The following is a 25621-nucleotide window of genomic DNA, read 5'->3' on the forward strand; positions in this document are numbered from 1 at the left end:
TGTGTGATCCTGAGCAGGTCATACAACTTGTGTGTGCCTTAGACAACTCCCCAAGACTTAGCTAATAAGTTATGGCAGGTTGCAATCTGCAATGGTAGAAGGAGTTTCCAACTTTATAGTTCTTTATATTAACAAAATTACCTATCCTTCTTTATTTCTATGTGACATTATGATTTATAAATAACACCATGTCTATTTTTTTTTTTTTTTTACTCTTTGTGGACCTATTTGGGGTTTCCTTAGTAGTATGTCTGAGGCCTGATCTGGACTTGTGTTCCCGATTCCAGGCCTGGGGTTCCATGCATTGTGTGATCTAGCTGCACATTTATTTAGAAACATACAAAAATTCTTGCCTTCTACTTTAGTAAACTCATTTCTGTTACTCCACTTTTCATTTCTCTGAGGAGTTATCACAGATATATTGACAAATTACATTACACTATGTGTACATAAGCAGGAGATAGGGAAAGGTGTAAACTTGAAAAATATTTGCATCTTTAGACTTTTCCCACCAATTTAAGGGACTAATTTTGGTAGCAAAATGATCATTTTCTAATCATCATGACTGATTTCACCAGATTTTCATTGTGGCACAGCAACTTCGTTATGAATTCTGTCCTATGTCTCTCTTCTTTTGAGCAGGAGTTTAGAATTAATTATTTGCTTTAAACACAGACTTACATGAACTTGTCTATGCATTCATAAATGAAAGCGATAAACCTGCCACCAAGCTCAAACAGCCTGAAGTCTTTTTAGGTCATAGGCTGCTTTTAGAAGGATAAGTTCGGGTCTGTTGATTGATGCTTTAGAGTGGTTATATTGTTCTGGGGGGCCTCGGTTGACTCTGTCACTATGGTTTTCGGGGAAGGGGCCTTCAGTTTTTTTTTTTTTTTTTTTCCTCCACGGAGTTAGAATGAAGTCCTGAAAGCCTTTAGCATTTGTTGGGAGGTGAAGGCTACATGGAAATGAGCTGCCTTGTCTAGAATTTCCGAAAGCCCTGCAGCTGTGTGGTGACTGTCAAACTGCAAAAATCCTCTGGAGAAAGGGGAGGGTGAGATGAGCAGCAAACAGGAGGTGTGGCTCTTAGACATTCAGCCTCACAGCAAGAGTTTTCATGTATTCAGAAGAAGCAGCTTTTTTTTTCCTTAAGTAGTTTAGGTGCCACCTCGGGCCATAGTTTGACCTGCAGATGACTCCAGCTTTTGGAAGAGTGGAATGCAGAATGAAGATTTAAGAACAAAATATACTGGCAAGATTATCATCTCCTTACTACTTACTGAGCCACCATCTACCCAAGATAATTTCTTAGCAATATAAGAAAGCTAGCTGCTTAATGTCACTGATTTATAACAAAAACACTGTAGTTGGATATAAAAGTTGGATGCCTTCTATCTCATCCCAGCATAAAGGTGCCAACTGTGCAGGCAGCAACTGTGGCACAGGGGAGAGAGCCTTGGATTTGGAGTTCAAATCCTACCTTAGACACTTCTTAGCTGTATGTCCTTTAGGTAAGTCAACCTCATCTCTGTCTGCCTCAGTTCTCTTCTCTGTTTAAAAAAAAAAAAAAGAATAAATATTAGCACTTCCTTCAGGGAACTGTTTTGAGGTTTAAACGTGATAGTATATGTAAAGTACTTTGCAAACTTTAAAATACTTATATAAATGCTGACTGTTGTTTCTAATTAAATGACTTAAACATAGTTCAAAGATAAGGGAGAAAAAAAAAGTCCAGGAAGCAATAGGATTGTGGATTTAGAGCTAAAAGGGATTTAAAGGTCCTCTAGTCCCATCTCCTTATTTTATAAATGAGGAAACTGGGTCACAGAAGAAAAAAAATGGCTTCACCAAGATCTTACACAAAGTAAGGTTTGAACCCAAGGCTTCTGACTTCAAATCCAGAATTCTTTCCGTATCAGCACCAGGACGAGCTGCCAGACTTGCTCTGTGTTAGGATGGATGACTTCCCATAAAAACTAATGGCCAAAGTTCTAACACTATTTATTTTAAATTAAGCTTGGTTAATTAGTTTCAATTTCTCCCAAAGTATTCTCTTCTAATTAAACAAATCATGATGCTCTTATTATTAACCATAATTAAATATTGGAAAATTGCTGTTTTCCTTACAACTTCAGTACTTAGGCAAATAAAAAGAAACAATAGATAAGAAAGAAAGAGAAAAAAATAAACACTATAGATTGAAGATATGGGGCTAATTTAAAGAACAATGGGGTCAAGGATAGAAATTCTCTTTCCACTTTGGTGTAATCATGATTCATATTTGATTTGCTCTTCCCAAGCCAGGTTATATGTTTGCCCATTTAATATTTCTGAAAACAGCAAACTCAGATTAAAAGGGGCACTGAATGATAACTACTTTTCTTGATTCCTACTCTTCCTGTCAGGCATTAAATAATTTTTATATTTCTGACCTCATGATCTGCCTTCCTATAATATCAGAGGGCTGAAGCATCAGGGTCAAAGTTCAAATTCCATGTAACAACATTTTATCAGTCTCAGCTTTATCCCTTTTTTCCTTGAGTACGTGGTTTAGAACAGAGATCTTTAACTTTTTTTTTTTTTAAGTATCCTTGATCCTTTTTACAGTCTAGTGAAGCCTGTAGGATATGTTCTTAAATTTATAAGATTAAGCACAAAGTATTACCAAGGAAACCAATTCTATTAGAATATATTTAACATAATGTTTTCTAAACAAATCCATGGACCCCAGGTTAAGAACATTTGGCAGAGTGAAAGAGAAGGTAAAGCTATATAATACAAATGAGTTTCCTATGGGATCTTTACCTGATTCTTATAAATTAAATAGCAATAGTCAAGATTCTTATCTTGTGTAATAAAGTTCCTATGAAGTACAAAGTTGATCTGGCTTTCAGAATCTTTCTTAACTCTCTCATTTTTCCTTTAATAGATATTCAAAGATTGATAGAACTGGAAGATCTATCCAGCCCCCTTATTTTGTAGTTGTTCAGATGATAATGACATTCACACAGTTAGTAGCAAATCAAGGATTGTGGACTATGCTTCTTGACTCCTCTTTGGGAACTCTTTCTGCCATCCCATAAAATTAAAAAAAAAATCTGTTCTGCCTTCATTACCCAATATCTTTAGAAAAGAAAAAGATAGTATTACTATAGACTTCAATTTTAGTTTTCAAAGTTACAAAGCAGTCTTCCTTCATTCACTAACATAAAGTACCAGATGTTCATTTGATTTAGTATATTCATTTTCAGTTTTGAATTTTGGATTCCAGTTTAATCTGTTGTACTAAATTAATCTGTTGATTTCCAAATGGCATCATTTTCTTTCATAGGCCGTCAAGTATGGATTTAACAAAATTAGATGGCAGAACTACTAGGAATAACTGAGGGAATGCACCCAGAAACCTAATTTCAAAACTATATCTTTTTCACTTTGTTTTTCCTTAACAGTGAGTGCTTTAGCCTGATATTTTAGGATTAAAAAAAAAATACTTTAAACCTTCATCTTTTTTCGCACATTTATTCAAAGAATCACCTAGCCACTGAATGATAACTTCGGTTTGGGAAGATGACAGAAATCATTTATTCTCCATAGTGCAAGTAATAGTTTGGGCAGCTAATTTTTTTTTTTTTCTTTCTAGAAAAGGACCATTTAACCCCTCCCTATCCACTTTTTTTGAAATAATCAATTGCCAGAAAGCAGATCTTGCCATTAGGAGAAAAAACAAAAACACCACCTCACATCTCTAAACTGAGTATTCTCTCCATGTGTCATCTTCTGAAATATACTTGTTTCAGTATTTCCAGACAAATTCCAGAGTAGTATTTCTGTGCTTTATGATCTCTCTGAGCTTTTCCCTTGAAATACAATGAGTAAACAAACAACATGCTGATGTAATTTCATGTAGCATGCTGTTGGGATTTCTTTGTTAAGATGTCACCTAGTCGCTAATATGCAAAGAATTACAATGGTACTGCCCAAGAAAAAGAGAAGCAGAGAAGATCCAAATTTTCATTTGAAAAAAAACTTAGCTGGAAAGGTGAAGATATTGAAGTTCTTCTAAAAAGTTCAAATTATTGAAATATAGAACATATTTTCCATTTTTTATTGAGATGACAATCTTTGGGAAGAGAAAAACTATTGAATCTAATGAAAATTTGTCATTTTAAAAATATATATATAAGAAGCTGCTTGAGATTACTTTCCAACTCATCTTGTGCTGTCATTACACAAACTGGTTTTCAGAAAGGACTGTCACCATCAATTTTTCGTTTTTAAAGGACTTTAATTCTTTCAACATGTTCATATGGTTTTATAAAGCCCCAGATACATAGCAAATCCCCTTGGTGTTGTAAGACAAGATTGCTGTTAAAAAATGTTTAGGCTTAGTCAGCTTCTTCTCACCACTGAAGCCATGAGGGACTCTGGGAAATGGTGTTTATACTAAGCTTAAATTGATAGGGCAAGTTTAATGCAATCAGGTCAAAGGTACAACTGCTTAGCTAGTCTCATCAACCACTCAGGTTTCAGCATCAGTTTATAAGGAAAGGCCTGTAATGATAACATCTGGCTGCCTAAGCATGGACTGCATTTTGTGTGCTGTGATTGAATGGAATTTAATGGTGGGGAGGAGCCAACCTAGGGCGACTTCATTCCTGAATTATGATTCCAGATAGATAAGGCAGATTGGTTGGACTTTGATCAATCTTAGTCTGTTATCAAGCTGTTTGTTGAAGAGCCTTGCTCCCATAAACCCTTCAACAGATGGCCTTGTTGAGTTGGAGAAGGCAGTTCAGTGGCAAGGGCACAGTGTAGGCAAAGCCAAGTTTAGGCCAAGGTTTTCCTCACTCAAGGATTGTCTCTGGTGTCGCTTGTCTAGCTGAATCTCTTGTTCAAGTAAGGCCCTCTGAAGGCAGAGTCAGTGGTCTCCCACAGCAGTGCCCTTCATCCACTGGCTGCTCCATAAGTGCTTGCCAACTAGTCTGTCGGGTGACGTGAAGAACAACAGACGTCTAAGCGGAATGCAGAAGAAATGCATGAAGAGAATAAATGGCACAGAGCTCAAGCTGAGTTCACTGTTGTCAAAGAAAAGTAATTGAAAAGTGAGATCCTGATCTGCAGCATCATTCCATTTGGTTTACTTAATCCTGGGGATACAAGGACGCTGGGAACTTTGAGGATCAAAAAATGTAAAAAATGTTATAAATTACAACAAATATTGTTGGAAATGAATGGTACACAATTTCTTAAGGGCAGGGAACCAATCTAAAAAATATTTTGCAATCCCATAATGCCCTGTCCACTGTGGAACCTCAATAAATTTGGGCTAATGATAGTGATATAATGCTATATAGTTATATATTTAAATATGTCATCATATTAGGATTTGAAGACCTATCAGTAATAATTATGATTTACTATATCCATATGATTTTGAAAATAGTGGAAAGTAATTAGTCATATAGGCAGACAATGACAGGTATTTTTCTTCCTTTTATATCAAACTATATTTTAGACCTGAAGTACTAGTATAATAGAGGCAGCACCATTTATGTTCTGGAAAGCGGTGTGTAACCTAGCTCATCAAATAAAGATATTTAATGATTGTGGTAAAAATGAAGTAGATTATTTTAAGAAGTCTATCCCAAAGGTTTTAGAACATGAAATGAAATAAAATTAAGTTCTGCCAGCAGTTATTGATTACCTATTTGTTAATGAATATAGGAGTATCTTACTTTTGTCTTAATATACAAAAATGCAGAATTACCACCACCAACAAAAAAAACCAAATTGCCCCAATGTTTTAGGGTATGATTGTGTTTATGAACATTCTGTTTATCCAAGAGTACATATATCATGCTATTCAGTCATTTTTCAGGCATGTCTGATTTTTTTATGATGCCATTTGGTTTTTCTTGGAAAGGTAATAGAGTGATTTGCCATTTCCTTCTCCAGCTCATTTTACAGATGAGGAAACTGAGGCAAATAGAAATAAATGGCTTGTCCGAGGTCACACAACTAGTAAGTGACTGAGGCCAGATTTGAACTCAGAAAGATAAGACTTCCTGACTCTAGGTTTGGGTACTTTCTCTACCATATCACCTAGCTGTCCCACACATATAGTATACTAGTATTTTTCTGAAAATTAAAAAGCTCATGATCTTTCATTGCACCATTGCCTTTCTTTTTCTGATGCCCCAAAAGTTTTGCTATCTATATCTATATTATATATCTATATTTATGTCTATATCCCCCTAACCATTGAAGGACCAGTTTTCATGTAATACCTAGAGCTAAGCAAGGCTAAAATGTCATGAAGAAATTAAACTCATCAGACACATATTAAATATTTGCCACATTCAATGCTAGGGATATAATAATAGGGGAGGGAAGCATAATATCTGCTTTCAAGAAACCCGTAGAATAAAAGGTAAAAGAAAAAAGGTCATCTGTTCTTACCTCCAGAGAGAGAGAGAGAGAGAGAGAGAGAGAGAGAGAGAGAGAGAGAGAGAGAGAGAAAACAAAAAGAAAATCCCTCTTAGGCTTGTAGAAGACAGCATGATGCACTGAGATGAGCACTAGAATGGGAGTTAATAGAGAACCTGAACTGGGGTCAGATCTCTCTCCTCCTCCACTCACTCTTGATGACCATAGAACCTTTTAATTTTCCTCCTCTGTAAAGTGGGGGTAATAATAATATTTACTTCAAAGATTGTTATAAAATTCAAATAAAAACCTTAAACCATTTTACAAATGGTAGCCATCATCACTATTATTATTATAAATCCTAACCAAGTTTTCTTTTTTGATGCTCTTCAAATTTTATGGATAAGGATACTTAGACCCAAAGAACTTGTTGTAACTTGTCCATGGTCACCAGCAGCTCACAATTATTTCAAATCAAATAAATAAATCCAGGGTTTCACACTCCAAGACAAATATTCTCACCATGAGACTTTTTCCTCAACATAACAATAGGCTAGAAAAATATATAAGTTGAATTTTAGGTGAGATCAGTTGATCAGTAAGCATTTATGAAGTACCTACTATATTCTAGGACAGTGCCAGGTCCCAGGAATACCAAGACAAAAATGAAATGGTTCCTGTCCCAAAGGAGCTTACAGTCTCTCAGGAGAGACAATAGTATACGAAATAAATACAAGACAATTTGACTAGTGGGATTGGGGAAGGGAATACTAGAAGCCAGAAAAATTAGGAATGGTTTCATGAGAAAGATAGAAACTGAGCTTGACTCTGAAGAAACTTAGAGATTCCAGAGTCATGGAGTGCATTTAAACATGGAGGACAAACAGAGATGAGAGGTAGGATACTGGGTATGAAGAAGAATAAATACTGCCAATTTAGCCGGACCCAATAGTGCCTGAGGGTAAAGCTGAAAAGGCACCTGTAGGCCAAGATCTGAATAGTTCTGAAAAGCAGGAAGAGCTTATATTTGATCCTAAAGGATATGGAGCTACTGGGATTTATTGAGTAGGGGAATGCTATGACCTGACCTGCACTTTGCGAAAATCTCTTTAGTAACTAAGTGAAGCACAGATTGGATTGGAGAGAATGGAGACAAGGAGACTATTGCAACATTCCATAAGAGAGATGATGGGAACCTAAACTAAGACGGTAGTTATGTGAGTGGAACGTAGGGGACAGATTCAAGCAATATTACCCTGAGGCTGGGCTTAAGTGACTTGCCCAGGGTCACACAGCTAGGAAGTGTTAAGTGTCTGAGACCAAATTTGAATTCGGGTCCTCCTGAACTCAAGGCTGGTGCTCTATCCACTGCGCCACCTAGCTGCCCCAATGTGTGGTTTTCTAAATCAGTATTTGGCCATACCACTAATCTATATCATGCCTTTAAAAACATAAACTACCTTTGAATATGTTATCAAAGATAAAGCAAACTACCAATTGCCAATTCAATGAATCATACTCTTTATAAGAGTGATATTTTGAGATATAGAAATATGGGAATCAAAGCATACATGTATAATACACAAATAAAAATTATGCCTGGACCTATTAAAACAATTCAATTTATTATAACCATCATAATTAAACATCTGTACTTACTGGATTATTTTATAATTTTCCAGTAAATTGAAGTTTATCACTACTATAATTAGAACTGTTTTAATCTCATTCTTGAGACATTTTACTATTTAGTAATTTGGAGGCCATGAGATAAAGAAATCTGTATTCTTAAATGCAGGATATTAGATGGGATATTCTAATTAATCATTATGTAAAAGCATTAAACATTAATATTTTTCTTCTAATTGTTTGTTAGACCAACACTACTTAAATAAACATTTATATAACACCTAATAAGCCAGGCACTGTGCTAAGTGCTGAAGATAAGAAACCAAAAAGCAGGCCTTGCCTTCAAGCAACTTACTGATAGGCAAGATAACGTGTAAAAAGAAGCAGAAAATTTTATTGGATACCCATCTTGGGATGATGAATTCCTGCACTCTTTAATTTCCTTCATTCCCTTTATCTTCCTATGGCATTCACCTCTTTTTTAGCCATTCCCTCATGTCTTCATATGCCCCAGACTTCTACTTCTAAATGAGTTCTTCCTTCTCCTAACTTTGGGCTTTTATATATATTTTTATTTACAAGATATATGCATGGGTAATTTTTCAGCATCGACCCTTGCAAAACGCTCTTTTTCAACTTTTCCCCTTCTTCCCCCCACCCCATCCCTTAGATAGCAGGCAGACCCATACATGTTAAATATGTTAATAACTTTGGGCTTTTTACCAAGAGGCCCTAAGATGGCATCTTCCTTATCAGAAACTTCTCTCTCTTCCCCTCCATTTATTATTTTCTTATTTGGGTTTTCCACATTTCTCATTTTTACCAATTGGATTGGGATCAAAGCAACTGACCATTTAAGGCAGGATGCTGACTGGCCACAAATTCAGAGACCAGTGCCTTCCTCCTCACAGCCTTAACTTTAGATATCAGGAGAGAACATTAAACTTGGAATTTTAAGAAAGAAGATACCTTTGGATCTTTCCCTGAGTAATATTAGGCTTGCAAATAGCAGAAATGATGCCATTTTACTAAGACTAAATAGCCCATCAAAAGAGATCACAGAGTCATCACCCATTGCCACAGAAGAGGAAGCATCATCATCTCTGTGGAATGTGTCTGATAGCTACAGCGAAAGCCCCTCTGGCTTCCTTGTCAGCAAGTCCCTGGCAAATGAGATGCCTCTGACTCAGTAGCTTCTCTCCTTCGGGGTAGCAAAGAGTGCCAGTTGTCTAAGTCCCCTCCTCTCTCCTAGACTGCTGAGCCAATTGTACATATCCTTTAGCCCACTGGGCACAAATGTCTGCCTGACCAGGTGCTTCTAGTTTCCCAACCCCACTTCTGACTTCTTGAATGGCCTTCATCAAACCACTTAACTTGCCTACTTCCTTATATGTAAAACAAAGATAATAACATTTAAGGAGATTACAAGGGTGTAGTGTACTTAATTAATTTAAGTTTGCAAATTGATTTGAAAATCTCTAGGTGCCCAAGTGTTGGGGAGCTGTGAATCAGACTTGAGGCTCCCCCAAGCTTCCTTGATTGCATCTGCTTCACTGGTTCAATTGCATATGGCATGGCTACCTCTCAGACTTTGGCCTCAACTAACATGTTTAGAAGAAAAAGGAAAAAAAACCCCAAAAAGTCAGAGTGTCCTGTGTCCAAATTTCAGGGCTTCTTAACCTAGGTTCTGGGAACACTTCTATTCTTTATAAATGTATTTAGAAGGCTTTATTTAAACATTTAATCTTATTTATCTTATGCATTTAAAAATATGACCCTGAGAAGGGATGCACAGACTTCATTGGACAGGCCAACGGGTGTCTGCCAAGAAAGGGAGTTAACAACCCCTGCTTTTGAGCAACACTAGAGACATTGTGACTACTTGTCAGGAACTCTAAGGAATGGGCCTATATTTTTCCTCAAAAAGGTTATGATATAACTGCTTTTCTTTTCAACATAGGTCAGCTCAGATAGAAGTGGCATACTGCTTTGAGAGAATTCTGGTCTCCTCGGACCTGATCACAGGGTCAAGATGGGAGAAAATGGGGGCCATATGTTATAACCACTTCTGATTTACATGCATATTCAATTTGCTGTGCAGAAAAGAATCAATTGTTCCCTAAATCCCTATCTTTCAGCCGTTTCTCAGACTATCCCAGTGCAGCATCTGGATTCTTTCAGCTTCACCCTACCTTCTCAGTGGTAACTTCTTAAAAGGCTTTTAAGTCGTTACTACCCTAATCAGAAATCAAAGAGGCACACAGATTGCCACAGCATTGCCATGGCTTCCTGGTTGAATCTGACATAAAAATGAAATTGTTACCTGTTGTAGCAAAATAATATGATTATACTTGGGAAAATGGAATAGGATCATAAGACTTGGAAGTGGAAGGGACCTTAGAGAATGCCTATTTCATCTGCTCCCCAGCAAATTCCTTTTTTTTTTTTTTTTTTTTTAAACAGATGAAGGAACAATATAAGAAAGTGACTTAATCCAAATTCTACCAAGTACTGCAATTTGGACTCTGGGGTTTTCTAACTTCAAAGCTACTGCTCTTTTCGAATAATTACTTGTAAGTCAAAAGTTATGCCAGCAAAAATTACCCATACTATTATGGCTAATGCCTTCCTTTGTTTTGTAACTCATATACTTATATATAATATCTTCATTTGCAAATACTTGAGTACTACATTCATAATTCTGTTTATTTCCATGAAAATATTTTTAAATCATGAAATAGGAATCAGATAGAAATATTACTTACTCTAATCTGGCATTATTATCTAGTAGTCCATTGAAGAAGGATTAATATTTTTATTTTTGCAACACCGATGAACATATATTAGATCCCACTGAATTTATGACTTTCTCTGTATTAATAAACAGACTACTGTAAAGGATTATACAAAAATATTTTATTATACAAGGAAAAATGTAGAACCTCCATAAGTAGTCCAATAATATTTAACAGTCTAGAGAATATTTCACTTCTCCTCACTGTTAAACAAAAGAAATGATTATAAACTATGATTTTTAGCCAAACATGAGTTTAGACTGAGGACATTTAAGTTTGTCATTAATGAGCTTCATTGAGACTTGCTGTTTTCTTGTGACATCCATAAGAATAATTCATATTTCTATAGTACTTAATATTTACAAATCACTTTGCTCATAGTAACTAGGGGAAACAGTTAATATAAGAATTATCTCCCTTTAACAGATGAGGAAACTAAGGCCCTGAGAGGTTAGCATGATCACATTAGGATTCATACCCAAGTCTACTGCCTTTAGAGTCCTACACTTTGCCTACTGCACAATGCTGTCTCTTACTATCTTTGTAATATTCACAAATTACTTCTTTGCAGCTTACAAACCAAATAATAGGTTGTACCTAGCCCTTAAAACCAGCACACCATTTTTCACTAGCATTAGAGAAAAAAACGACTTTCACAAGCCTGATTTTACATTTCCTGCTTGTTCCATTGACTTGGAAAATGAAACAAATAAATTATATCATAATATTTAACTTCTTATATAACAATATGTACCTACTTCTACTTATATACAACTGCAACTTTGGGTGTGATTTCCACTACTAGTTCCTACCAATTTACATGCCCTAAGTATTCTGTCATTTCTTTCATATATTCCTTTCTTTCAATAGAATAGAAATATGATTTATAAGCTTCCTTAAGCCAGGCCTCTAGACTCAGAGTTCTTAACCTAGGTTCCATGAAATTATTTTAAATATAATAATAACTATTTCAATAATCCTAAATATTTTATGCATTAAAAAACGTTATTTTGAGGAGTCCATGGCTTTAATCAAACCACCTGGATTGTTCATGGTACCAAAAAAAATGAATAAACCCCATTTTAAATTAATTATTAAATATTGATTTTATTTAATTTATTTAATATTAATTAATTAAATATTAATACACCCAATTCATTCAAAGAGAGACATTCAGAAAACTCAAGTGCCCTTCTCATCTTATTTGTCTTTTTTTGTTGTTTGCTCTGATTTTATTTTAATATATTGCAAGTGAGAAACCAGAAGTACAAGTTTTAGCAAATGCTTTGGAATCTTCACCATAACATTAGGTGAGATCACTGTAAGTAATCCTGCTGCCTAAATACTGGATTATCCTTTAACATCTTGAGCAATTAATATTGTGTATTTTTTCAGATCTAGTTGATGTGTGTTTATTTATTTCTGAATTACTCTCTGCTTTTCTTCCTCTTCCTCTCTTCCCTCTCTACTCTCTGTTTCTGTGTCTGTCTCTATCTGTCTCTTCCGCACTGCCACCCTCTTTGAAAGAATATAATTCTCTGAGGAGGCAAAAGAGAAGTCTACTTGAAAGTAAAGGTGCTATCAAAACAAAAGAAAATGTTTTAAAAGAACCTATGCAGTTGTTTGGGATTTGGTGCCCAGTAACTATATTTAGAATGCCTATTTCATGTTTCCTTGCAACTTAGATTTGGAACTCTGGCATCATCTCAACCTTTCACAAGGCTCGTGATTTCACCAGAAATGATTAGTAGTAGCTCCCCAGGCAAGCCTGAGCCAGGAAGTTTGAACTGTACACATAAAACAGCAAACAAGTAATTTGTATAAGTGTGTTATTTAAATACCTGCTTCCACAAGATTACATAGGCAAGCACTTTGGGCAAGGAAGGTTGAATGTGAGATATGTCTCTGGTATGTAATGAACCCTACTCAGTTGTGAGTTTTATTCATACTGTCCAGTGTTTTAGCAGTGATACATCAAGGCTATAATTTAAATTAAATCTCTCCTTCCAAGTTAGCATGTGCTAACTCAGGAGAACTGAGGTGCTGATTTTAACATTTTAAATAACTTGGTAAAAATTTTATTTTTACTAACTTCATTTTCCAAACATGAAATTTTTCAAATCACTGACCATTGTTGTAAAATCCTGTAGGCTAGAGAATACAGACTCACAGCTAAGTATTACACAAGTAATAGATCTTTAGTAACTAGTATCACTCATGGAGATTAGAGAACAGGATCATAGATTAAAAACTGGAAGATACACTTACAGGCTAACTAGTCCAACTCCCTCATTTTATTGATGAGAAAACTTAGGCTCAGAAAGATGATAGAGCTTGCTCTTCAGAAGCAGAATCTGAACCCAAATCTTTCTGATTCCAGCTATAGCATTTCAGTCACTGCCTTCTTATTTATATATATTTTTCCTACCAATGAACTACTAACCCACTCTCTCCCTCTCAACTCCCCATCTGTAGTCATCCATTCAAGTATGTTTGCTCTTAGAAAATGAGAACTAAGGGGCAGCTAGGTGGTACAGTGAATAGAGCACCAGTTCTGAAGTCAGGGGGACCTGAGTTCAAATTTGGTCTGAGACACATAATATTTCCTAGATGTGTGAGGCTGGGCGAGTCACGTGACAACCCCAATTGCTTCAGGGAAAAAAAGAAAAGAAAAGAAAATGAGAACTAGTTATATAAACACTTCTTTTTCTTCTTCTTTAAAATAGTACCCATTGCCAAATAAATTTAATTAGGTACATTATAAATGTTTGGGATTGATAAGTTGCTGTATCTATCCACATCATTCTATCTCTGAATATCTAAGTATATAAGTCAATGATTAAGTGTCTGTAGTTACTATAACTGTTGACTGACTCATGATCTCAGCATGGAAATTCCAAAATAAATACCCATGAGCTCCAAGGGCATAGTGTAGCTATAGTGCCTGTACCTTTGGGCAAAGGCCAGTCAAAAGATGCTCCCAGAATATGATTTCCAGATTGTCCACACTAACACAAAAGATATGTTTACAGAATTATAAATCTGGTTATTGGAAAAGATCTTAAGAGACTATGTGGTCCAATTTTCACTCAGTTTTAAAACTGTTTCTGTGAAATCTCTAAAGAATAAATGAATGAATGAAGCACTTATTAAAACTTTACTTTGTAAGAAGTATTGTGATAAATGCTGAGGATATAAGTGGTGACACAGTCCCTTCCTCATGGAATTTGAGTTCTAATTTCTATGCCAAGAACAAGAAGTAGAAGGAGGAGGAGAGGGAGGGACAGAACTTATAGCTTACTAGGCAGATGGCTAGAGGGACAGGTGGAAGTCTAGGTGAATTGTGAAGTGTGGTCTCATCTGGTCTGGGACCAGCTAGAGAAGTTTGCACCCAGTTACCAATCAAGAATGTCTCTGCCACACAAGGCTAGACTTCCAAAGGTGAATAATTACTTTTCCCAGCATATGAATATTAGATATCCAGTGTAAATAATTCAGATGGGGAAGAAGTAAGGCAGTAGAAGGAGCTGAGTAGACCATAATGTGATCTGGGTGGATGGATGGGTAGAATATAAAGGATCATACTTATTTGTCTTCAATTTGATATCCTTACCATTGAAGGGGAAGTTAGAAATCAAACATTTGTGAACTATGAAACTCGCAAGCTCTCAAACCAACTATTTAGTGAAGAATTGTGCTCAGGCTCCAGAAATTTAAAAGCAGTACAGATTTCTTTCATGCCATATAGAATGGAAAATTACAACTTTTTTTTTTTATATAGCTTTAATTATTGGAAAGTTATTTCTTCTATTGAACCAAATTTTGCCCTTTTCTGACTTCTACATATTTTTAAAAATTGTTTGCAAAAGAAACTTTTTTTTTTACAAAAACTTCTTATCTGTGCACAAATTATGACCAGATAGATCATCTATTCTACTCTCAAAAGTAATGCTATTATTTAATAGTAACTTTTGATTTAGTCACAGTAATTTAAAAAATGTTGAGTTCTTATAACTATTAATGCTTTTTTGAATGAAATTTGTTTCAATCTGTAACATGATTTCTAAAAAGAAATTATATTTAAGTGATTTCTAAGTATTCTCCACATATGTATGCACATTATATACATATATATCTATATGTTATGTAAAGGTAATATATGAGTTTAGTATATACTACTAGTATAATGAGGTAGTACTATTCATTTAATATGTGCATATGTATTAATACAGCAACTATTACATAAATACTAAGTATAATAGTGTATATACATTGGATATTTATACAATGTACATATGAACATACTACAAACATGTTACTTGTAAAAATATACTGTGTTTGGGGGCAGTTAGGTGGCTTCACCAGCCCTAAAATCAGGAGGATCCGAGTTCAAATTTGGTCTCAGACACTTAATACCTCCCAGCTGTGTGACCCTGGGCAAGTCACGTAACCCCAACTGCTTCAGCCAAAAAAAAAAAAAAAAAAAAAAAAAGAATATATTGTGTTCACTCCATACATTCATAGTATATAGGCTATTCAAGTGCAACACATAATGTATGCTATATATGTGCTATATAAATTCTACACATAGTATATATACTGTTATGAACTCTGAACTTGAAACAAAGGATTCTTACAAGGTGTTAAGTCAGTGGAATTGATAAAGACAATGGTAGTTCAGTACATGTACTTAGTACTTAATATAGTTCTACAAGATTCACACCTATGATAAGAGAGCATATAAGCTGGGACAAACTCAGGGAGAGACAGAACTAGGGAAGACAGAGAAGTGTGGTCCTCCTGCCTCCCCCACTGAAACCAAGACACATTCAGGAGGACCTCAAGAAAGCTGGCTCAGGCCCCAGGCAAGGAGATAATAAAGGATTTGGACTTTAACACCTGGCTACACTTGTGGTGATTACTGAGCTGAAATGAAGGCTGCTTCCAGAGACCCCAAGAAAACCGAACCAAGAAGAATACTACAATATACATTTAAAATATTAAAATACCTTGTAACAATTTACCTCTATCTTATATATTCAAAGTTTTCAAAAGAAGATTTTAAGTAGTCTTTAAAATAAAATATATATCTTACATACTACAGCTATCAAAAATAATACATAGTAATTTTGATACCCATGAATATTATACATATACTTGTGGCATATGTGTATACACATATACATGTTTATATATGTATACATATTGTTAAATAGAGTATTACACATAGAATATACTCTGGAGAATATGCTAATACAATAAATACTACCTAGCTACTAACTCTACCATATGCTACACGTAGACTCCATCAGATCGCACATAGTCTCTTTCATTATTCTCTGATTATGTCAGATATCTTAAGTCATGTGTCTAAAACAAGATTTTTCAAGAGCATAGACTCTACTCCTCCTTTACCCTCTATCTCTTTGCTTCTCCCAGGCTCTAACACAAGAGTGGTTGTATAGAGGCTGGTGGGTTTGCTACCTTGTTTAAGCACTGTCTGACTTACCAGATTGTACCTGTACATTTTGAGTCATCTCCAAAATCTGTACCTTTGCCCAGATTGTCTAGACTGAATTCCTCCACACTTATATTTCTGCTATACAAGGCTATATCTATCACCTTGGAATAGACTCAAAAATACTCTAGTTGAATTCCTTTATTTGATTTGTAGAAGAATTTGAGATCCTCAGAAGTTAAATGAAGAACAAACATTTTATGTGACATAGTTGAGGTTTTCTGATCTGACTCTTTGCACTATACCATAATTAATTTTACTAGGTGGAAAGTTTATAGAGTGCTGGGCCTGGAGTGAGGAAGACTTTATTCAAATCAGATACTTACCCTGGGTACTTAACCGAACTTGCCTCAGTTTTCTCATCTGTAAAAATGAGAAGGAAATGAAAAACTATTTCAGTATCTCCACTAAGAAAATCCCAAATGGAGTCACAAAAAGTCAGACATGACTAAAACGACTCAACAACAAAATAAATAGTTCTCCAGCTCATTCATATTCACAGGATTGTAAGATCATGGATTTAGAGCTGGAAGAGACCTTAGAGTACACTCTCTGTCTCTCCACCTTGAGGTCCTTGAAGATAAAGTCAAAATCTTTTCATTTCTTTTGGCTCGATTGAAAGGAGAAGTCAGGATGGATGTATAATAAGTGCTTATTTCATTGTACTGAATTGGATTGGATTCTTTACCAACCTCTGTGCTCTATTAAATTTTAAAGGGAAAATCTCTGACTCTATGACTGCATGAAGATGAATAAATTTTAATTTGCTATCAGGGAAGATTAGATTTTCACATTGGTCTCTCCCTTCTTAGTGCAGTCCCCAGAGCCTAGACCAACTGGGGACTCATATCTCCAGATCAGAGAGTTTTCAGACTATTTCTTGAACTTATGGAATCAAAAAACCACAGAATGTTAAGAAGAAAGCTAGAAAAGGTATTAAGAATTGCCTAGACACCCTTGAGTCATTGTTTTTCATACCCCTCTCTATTTTATCAATTGCCAATCCTTGTCAACCATAGCTCCATAACATCTATGACATCAGTCCCCTTCTCACTACTCAAGCAAACTCCACCCTATTCTGGTATTCATAATTTTCAATTGTTATTTATTTATCTTAATCTCATTATTTATCTTAATTAAAATCCACTTTTCCTATGTTCCCTCTCTCCCCATTGAATAGTATGAAGGAAAAAAAAAAAACAAAAGAAAATTCTTATCATAAGCATACATTCTTGTTTCCACAAAACAAATACCCATATTAGCCACATCCAAAATTTATTTCTTTCTCTGCTTGTTAAGTTCACCACCTCTATGACTGACGGTGAATGGCTGTTTAATCTTTAATCTTCTGGACTTAATTTATGGTTGCATTAATCAGAGTTTTAAAGTCTGTCAAATTTGTTTTCTAGATAATGTTGTCACTCTGTAAATTGTTCTCCTAATTCTGCTGACTTGGTATTTCATTTATATATGGAGGTCTTTTCTTTGAAATTATCCATTTCATATAACAAAATGATATCCTATTACATTTATATACCATAATTTATTTAGCCATTTCCTAATTGGAGCAAAGTCCCTTAGTTTCCTATTTTAGTTACTACAAAAAGAGCTGCCATAAATATTTTTGTATGGATAGATAATTTTCTTCTTTATTTGATCTCTATGTTACATAGGCCTTGTAGCAGTAAGAATTGAATCAAAGGGCATTTTCATTCTATTGACTAGATCTTACTTGTGACCAAATAAATGGTTCTCTGACTATTTAGTTATGTCTTTATTTCTGCAAATAGTTCTAGTTTATTCTATTGAATATTCTTAATGTAGATTGGGTCCCTTAACAAGAATTCACATGGGTGCTGATGATGTATATGAATTAATTTATCAATTTTGCTTAATGTATTGTTTCACTTAATTTTAGCTTACTTTTTAGTTTTCTAAGTAAATTTTCATATGATCTGCAGAAAGTGATAATTTTGTTTTCTTTTTGCCTATGCTTATTCTTGTTTCTTTTTTGTCTTGTTACAATTAGCATTTCTAGGACTATGTTAAATATTAGTGGTAGCAATAGACTAAGTTCACCACCTCTGTGACTGGCAGTGAGTGGCTATTTAATCTTCAGTCTTCTGGACTTATAGTTTATGGTTGCATTAATCAGTGTTTTAAAGTCTGTCAAATTTGTTTTCTAGATAATGTTGTCACTCTGTAAATTGTTCTCCTAATTATGCTCACTTAGCATTTCATCTTCTTTTATTTACCCTTGATCCTATTGGAAAGGCCTTTACTTTTTCTCCATTGGATATAATGTTTACCCTTTGATTTAGATGGATATTATGTACTACAATAAGGAAAGATTCATTTATTCATATGATTTCTAGATTTTTAATAGAAATAGGTGTCAAATTTTTCCAAAACCCTTTTTCTAATCTATTGATATAATCATGCTATTATTACTATTGTTAACATGATTTATTATATTGATGGTTTTTCTTGGGTTTAACCAATTTTACATAGTTGATAGTGCATAATCTTTTATTTTTTTTAATATTTTATTTTTGGTTACATTTGAATTCTACACTGTTTCCCTCCTTCCTAACCCCACACTAGAATAGGCCAACATTTTACACAGATATATATGCAAAATCATGCAATACATAATTATATATATATATATATATATATATATATATATATATATATATATATATATATATATCTCAGTTCTTTTTCTGGAGGTAAATAGCATTTTCCTTCTTAAGTCTTTTATAGTTGATGTGACTATTCATATGTCTCAGAAGAGCTTAATCATTAAACAATATTGCTATTTATACAATGTTCTCTCCTGATTCTGCTCATTTCATTCTTCATTATTTCATTGGAGTTTTTCCATGTTTTCCTAAATCAACTTACTCATCATTTCATACAGCACAAGTAATATTCCATTACAATCATATACCACCATTTATTCAACCATTCACCTTTTGCTTTAATTTCCAATTTTTTGCCATCACAAAGACAACTGCTACAAATATTTTAGCTTTGAAACATATAAGTTCTTCTTTGGTCACCTTGGAAAACAGGTCTAATAGTGCTATTGCTGGGTCAAAGGATATTTATACATTATTTAATAACTTTTTGAGCATCATTCCAGATTGCTTTCCAAAATGATTGGATCAGTTCATAATTCCACCAACAGTGTACTGGTGTCTCAGCTTTTCCATATCCCTCATAATCTTTCTGAAATGTTGTTGTAGCCTACTTATTAGCATTTTATTTAAAATGTTTGTGTCCATATTCTTTAGAGATATTGATCTATTATTTATTTCTCTCCTTTGTCTCTTTCTGGTTTATGTATCTACTATGTACTGGGTATATGTTAGAAATCTATTAGGTACTAAGTATATAATTGGTACTATATTTATATTATAGGAAGAGACTGGAAGGATGCTTCCTTATTATTGCAAAGCATTTACATAATAATATTGGAAATGTTCATTGAATGTTGGATAAACTTCACTTGCAAATCTATCAGGACATAGAGTTTTCCCCCCTTTTGGAGTTTATTGATAGCTTATTAATTTTCTTTTTTTTAATCTATTTCCTTTAAGTTTTCAGTTTTGTTATATAATTGAGCAAATTTGTTGTAATAATTTTCTTTATTTCCAATTCAGTAGTTGTGAACCATTTTCTTTAGTTTCTCTTCTCTAACTTAGACATTCTCAATTCCTTCAATTATTTCTAATATGACAGGGTTTGCTTTTGAAATGTAATTTAAAAAAAAAAAAGAAAGAAATGTAATATTTTCTATCTCAAATTTACTATATGACCTTTAGCAATTAGTTATCTACAAAATGAGGAGATTGGTATGTCTCCTGTTTGATCTGTGTTTAAGATCTATATATTTTTAAAAATCTGGTTCTAATATTATTTAGGAAAATTAGTAAAAATAATTAATTTTTCTTCATATTCAGAAGACTTGATATATTATTGAACATGATTCCCAGTGGAATAGATTCTAAAACATACAGCCTTTAAATAAAGAAATGGAACTAGATCTTCCATCTCTCAATTACTAGACAAGTGTGGTAGATCTATGAGTTCATCACTAGATCACTTCCATGTAGCTCACAACCTATCTTATCCTTTAATCTATATTATTCTTGCCTTTGTCTTTTAAGTATTAAAAAAAAGGGGAGGGGGGATCCAACCAAATGTGCAAGAAAACTTCCTGAATTTTAAAAAAAATATGTATGAATAACAGTATATGAAATACTCAGACCATCTACCTATTATGATTTACTCTTGTTACATAACCATTTCTTGAAGGCAATCATTGTTAGGAATACTCTGAAACCATTTACATCCTCCATTCATCTTTCCATTATCTTTTGGGTTATTTGAAATTATTACTTTTCTGAGATTGTGGTGACTTCTGAAATTTACAACTACTTGGCATCATAGAGAGTGAATGGATGTTTAGTGGGCTTTTGTGAAAGTACACTGTTTAGAATCAGTGAAAATATTTCACAGTTTAAGAAATATCATAGTTTTGTCTCTTCCTCCTATTCAGTTTTACACACAGTTTGTTTTCCATAATAGACACTTTGATGAATTAACTCAATCTGTTGCCTATCCAATTGCATGTCTTAATTTGAACAATATATATTCATCATCCAGTTTGTTTTTCTCACTTGGATGACCAGATCATTATGCATTTTTTTTCTGTTTATTTCTGAGGTAATGGGGGCTAAGTGACTTGCCCAGGGTCACACAAATGGGAAGTATCAAGTGTCTGAAACCAAATTTGAACTCAGGTCCTCCTGACTTCAGAACTGGTGCTCTATCCACTGCAGCACCTAGCTGCCCCAAGATTATTATGTCTTAAATGATCCTGTATCTCATTGAGAAAGTCTTATAATGTTCTGGGATCCAGTATACTCTGCATAATTTATCAATAGAAAATCCCTTTTCCATTTGAACTTTTTTGTGTACATTTTTCTAAAGTGTAGAGTAACTGAATCTGTGCCCAGCATATTGACTTTTACAAATTCCAGATTAACATAGACAGTTCCTTCCAAAGTTCCATAATGTCCACTTCAACTACCAGTTTTTGTATGTTAGAATTAAATCCAAAATATAAGTTCTATTTACTTCTCTCCCTTCTCTCCCAACCAAGATAGTATTGTCAGAAATACAAATCAATAATTTATCTGATTCCATGGTTTTCTGTTTTTTGGCTGTTATTGTTAAGTTTGGGTTTGTTGTTTTTGTTTTGTTTTGTTTTGGTTTTTTTGAGAAGACTGACTTCTACCAGATATTTAGATAGTTTAAATACTCTACCTCCCCCATTTCTGTAGCAATTCTGTGCTGTGACTTTTGTTAAGAAAACACAATCCATGACTTCTATTTTATTGAGCAATCTTCATTAAATTCATATAATAGTACCATTTCTGTTTCACCTCTTACATTCATCCAAATTCTCTTCATTATTCTTCCACTATTTTAAACTATGAGAATTTTTAATGACTGAAGCATCATGTTAGTAAATTGAATTCAACATAGAGATCAGGGGAAAGAAAGAGAGAAAAGTTGGGGGGAAAGGGAAGGGAAAGAAGAAAAAGAGTTAGAAATAAATAACGGGAAAAATAAAGAACTTTCTATAGTGTTCTTGATCTTTGCTGTCAACAGTGATAGAAATGTTTCATAGCATTAAAGTAGTTGTTGTTCCTAAAGGAATACTTTAGAATAGAAAATCTGGTGTTGACTCACAAACTTGGATAGAGAAATATCTGTGAGTCCCAGTTAATAAATGCCTAGGTTTGGATTATTATTTTTTTTTTTTTAGCAATAGAGAATATTGGTATCATGCTTGAAAGCATTCCTAACTTAGCCAATGTTGTAAAATAATACAGAAAACTGACATTTTTATTGTGACATGTGTTGCCATATAATAGCTATTTTAGTGAATCATCTGATTATTATGATCCACAATGAGAAATGTAGCTGTCATATCAGGACTAGATTAGTCTCTCATTTCAGCACCTGCCTAAATATATAAATACTTTTTACAGTACTCGAACAAATAGAAACTATCTGCAGACCTTTTTCTCTTTCCATTCTGATATTCAGACTTGCCAATTTATTTGCCTATATACACTTCACATCCTCCCTTCCATATCTTTTGAGTAGTTTCATATGTGGAAAATCATCCATGAAATGAAGTCCCCAGCAAGCCCATGAAGGCATATCTTTGGTGAATGCATTTTCCTCAGGCATTTGCTGTCATCAAAAATATTGGTTCAAGTGGCCCCTTGTCAGACCATCCATGAATTAGTTGTTGAAATTAAGCTTCCAGATATTAATGTCACTTATATGGCAAACACTCTCAGGTGCCCCATGTCACTGGAGGATCATTGCTCTGGATCTATGATTAACATCTCCATTTATGAGCTATCTCCAGGTGAATGTTTTCCCTTCAAAAAAGCAGCATTTGAAGAACTGGTTCATATTACCACAGAGCCACAACCCAGAACTATTATGATTCAGAAGCCTTTGGGATCAAGTTCTTCATATCAATAGGAATTAGGCCAAGTTGTAAAACTACAGGGTCTCTTAATCAACAAAAATAACATTTTTTTTCTCTCAGATTCACATTTTAAATATGGCTTGTAAAATTGCCTTCAGTTAATATGAATGGCTAAAAAGTAACATTTTTCAATGGACAAAGAAAATTGTCTTGTTAAATCTGTTCTATAATTCTGCTTATATTTTAAGAGACTTTGAAATACTTTGGTTTCACCATTTGTAAGTTAGGGAAAATATAACAATGGTTTCCTTTGAAAGAACTACTTCGGAAGGTTGCAAGTCTTTTGCAGATATATTGTGTAATGAAGAAGATGATAATGGGGTGATGATTAACCTTATTATCTCCAGTCAACTTTAATATTTACATATTTTTTCCTTTTAAAGATTTGTCTTAAATTCATATTCTCTACTACTATTGTGAATTCCAGTTTACCTTTCATCTGTATATTGTTTTATCACTTACAAGTTATGGTTAGAGAATTTCTGAAACAGTGAGAGTGACTCAAGGGGGAATAAACAACATGAAAAATCTATTCTGAGAAGATTCTTCATAGGCTATCTAAAAATAGGTAAATCTGGATTCATTTTGGAAGTAATTACTTATTTCTGAGTTTATACAGACATGTTGATGCATTATACTCTGGCTATATAGGCTCTAACACAGTTTTTGGTTAAGGCACAGATCTACAAGAAAAACCAAATATGTGGAAGTTTATATTAATATTTTCAGGACCATAGGCAAATGAAAAGAAAGCCATGAAACCTTAAAAACATTTATTTTTCTTTCTCTTCCCCCCCTTTTTGTTTCATTTAACCTATCTAAATAGTGAGATTCAAGAGATTCAATTTAAGTTACTCGTTGTTTATTGGATGTTATATAATATGAAGATATATATATATGGGATAAAAGACGAGGTTCCTAACTCTAAAGAACTTGTATAAAAGAGACAACAATAGGTTTAAATAATATATTTCTATGTGAAGTACTGAATGGAGTATATTTAATTATAAATTATTTAATTATAAAAAAGGTTACTCACACTAAGAACTCAAGAAAGGAAAACATCATTCATTCATTCATCCAACAGATGCCTTGTCCTTTAGCTCTTATGCCAAAGAAGAAAAAACTAAAGACCTATGATGGGTGAATATTGAGTGAATAGCAAAAAAGTATGAAGTATAAAGCAAGGTATTTATCTTTAAAAAGTCTACCAAGTAGTTGATCCATTGCATAGATAACTACAATATAAAACAATATGTGATACAAACAGTAAGAATGAAGGAATTCAGAAAAAGGCAAGATCACATCCAGCTGGAATATGAAACGTTGAATGATGGATAGAATTTCAATAAGCAGAGAGAGGAGGGAAATGGAATTAGCAAAGGGACAAAAGTAAGAAACTTAAGGAATGATTTAGAAATTTTATAAAAAGAAGCTAAATAATGAAAGGTTTAAAGGAGGGAATAGTTGATATCTAACAATAAATGTAGTAACTTGAACAGGAATCTACAAGATAGAACAGAATAGAATATGGAACAACAGGCAATTTTAATAATGAGTAATATATATTATACTTAAACATGTTATATTGATAAAAATCTCATGTGTTTTCCTAATATATTTTAAGACAATTGTTTATATTGTACTTTTAAATGACATATCTATTTCTTATCTTAGAAGTACAAAAAACAAAACAAAACAAAACAAAAACAACAACAACAAAAAAAACCAAACAAACCCTAGAGTCTTCTGATATTAACTGCAAGTACAACGGTATAAGTAGAAAGAAAGTTGAACAAAAAACAGCTCTTGTAGGTCAGATGGATAGATGGAGGTCTAAATCTGTCCTTGTGAGTTGAAATAAGAGATAAATATTGATATGAAGCAGGAAAAAATCAGAATACTTAAAAAACTCTACTGAGAACTGGATGAATACCTCCAGATCTCTTGAGCAAAAGTAATTACTTTTTTTCTAGTTCTGACCACAAACATAGAGCCTTCAAAATGTTGTTTGTTTGTTTTTTTTCTCTTGGGACCTCATGATTTTTTTTTTTATTAAACAAGTCAGAGAAATAGGCTTCACAATGACTCAGGAAACAAAAATAATGGCTCATAGAAATTGAAATTACCCCTTTATCTTTAGTATTTCAGATATAATTATTTTTCTCCTCTTTCCTCTCTTCTTAACCTGAAACAACTTGCAAGTACACATGTAGAGGAAAAGTTACCTGTAGAAAAGGGAAGCAGAAATCTCGTGTGAGTTTGGGAGGAACTCCAAATCATCCCCTTTGACTCCATCCTGCTTTGTTGCTTGAAAAATGTTTTTGTAACCTATGTGACAGATAAAGGAGTGGTGAGAATGAACCACGGAAGTGTCCACAGTGTCAATTCCTACCTTTGTACTAGAGCAGGCACAAGGGCTGCAGAACTGAAAAGTGGTTCAGTACTTGATTATTTCTGTGCTTCTGGCATGTGACTCTATGTGTGTGTATGTGTGTGTGTGTGTGTGTGTGTGTGTGTGTGTGTGTGTGTGTTAGTGAAACACATAATGCCTATAATTATTTAGATAAGTAATCCATTTTAATGCTAAGCTTCTCCTTAGAGATCTGAATAAGGTCTCTAGTCCCCAGGATGATACTTCTGTATACAGGTTCCAGAAGGTTCTTTCAGAGT

The 25621-nt window shown here is 33.9% G+C and overlaps 1 protein-coding gene and 1 long non-coding RNA gene across 2 annotated transcripts in view; one reads left to right on the forward strand and one right to left on the reverse strand.

Moving 5' to 3' along the window:
• Window positions 1-25621, forward strand: part of GMDS (GDP-mannose 4,6-dehydratase) — a 751186-nt gene that overhangs the window by 697094 nt on the left and 28471 nt on the right. The gene's annotated exons all lie outside the window — the stretch shown is intronic.
• On the reverse strand, window positions 1503-25275 carry LOC141553118 (uncharacterized). The gene is made up of 3 exons (XR_012485287.1): window positions 25177-25275; window positions 16692-16728; window positions 1503-1547 (listed from the first exon to the last, which is right to left on the reverse strand). It is a non-coding gene; the product is annotated as an uncharacterized LOC141553118 (long non-coding RNA).

The sequence above is a fragment of the Sminthopsis crassicaudata genome, chromosome 1 (genome assembly GCF_048593235.1).
Source record: "Sminthopsis crassicaudata isolate SCR6 chromosome 1, ASM4859323v1, whole genome shotgun sequence".
NCBI classification, from domain to species: Eukaryota; Metazoa; Chordata; class Mammalia; order Dasyuromorphia; family Dasyuridae; genus Sminthopsis; species Sminthopsis crassicaudata.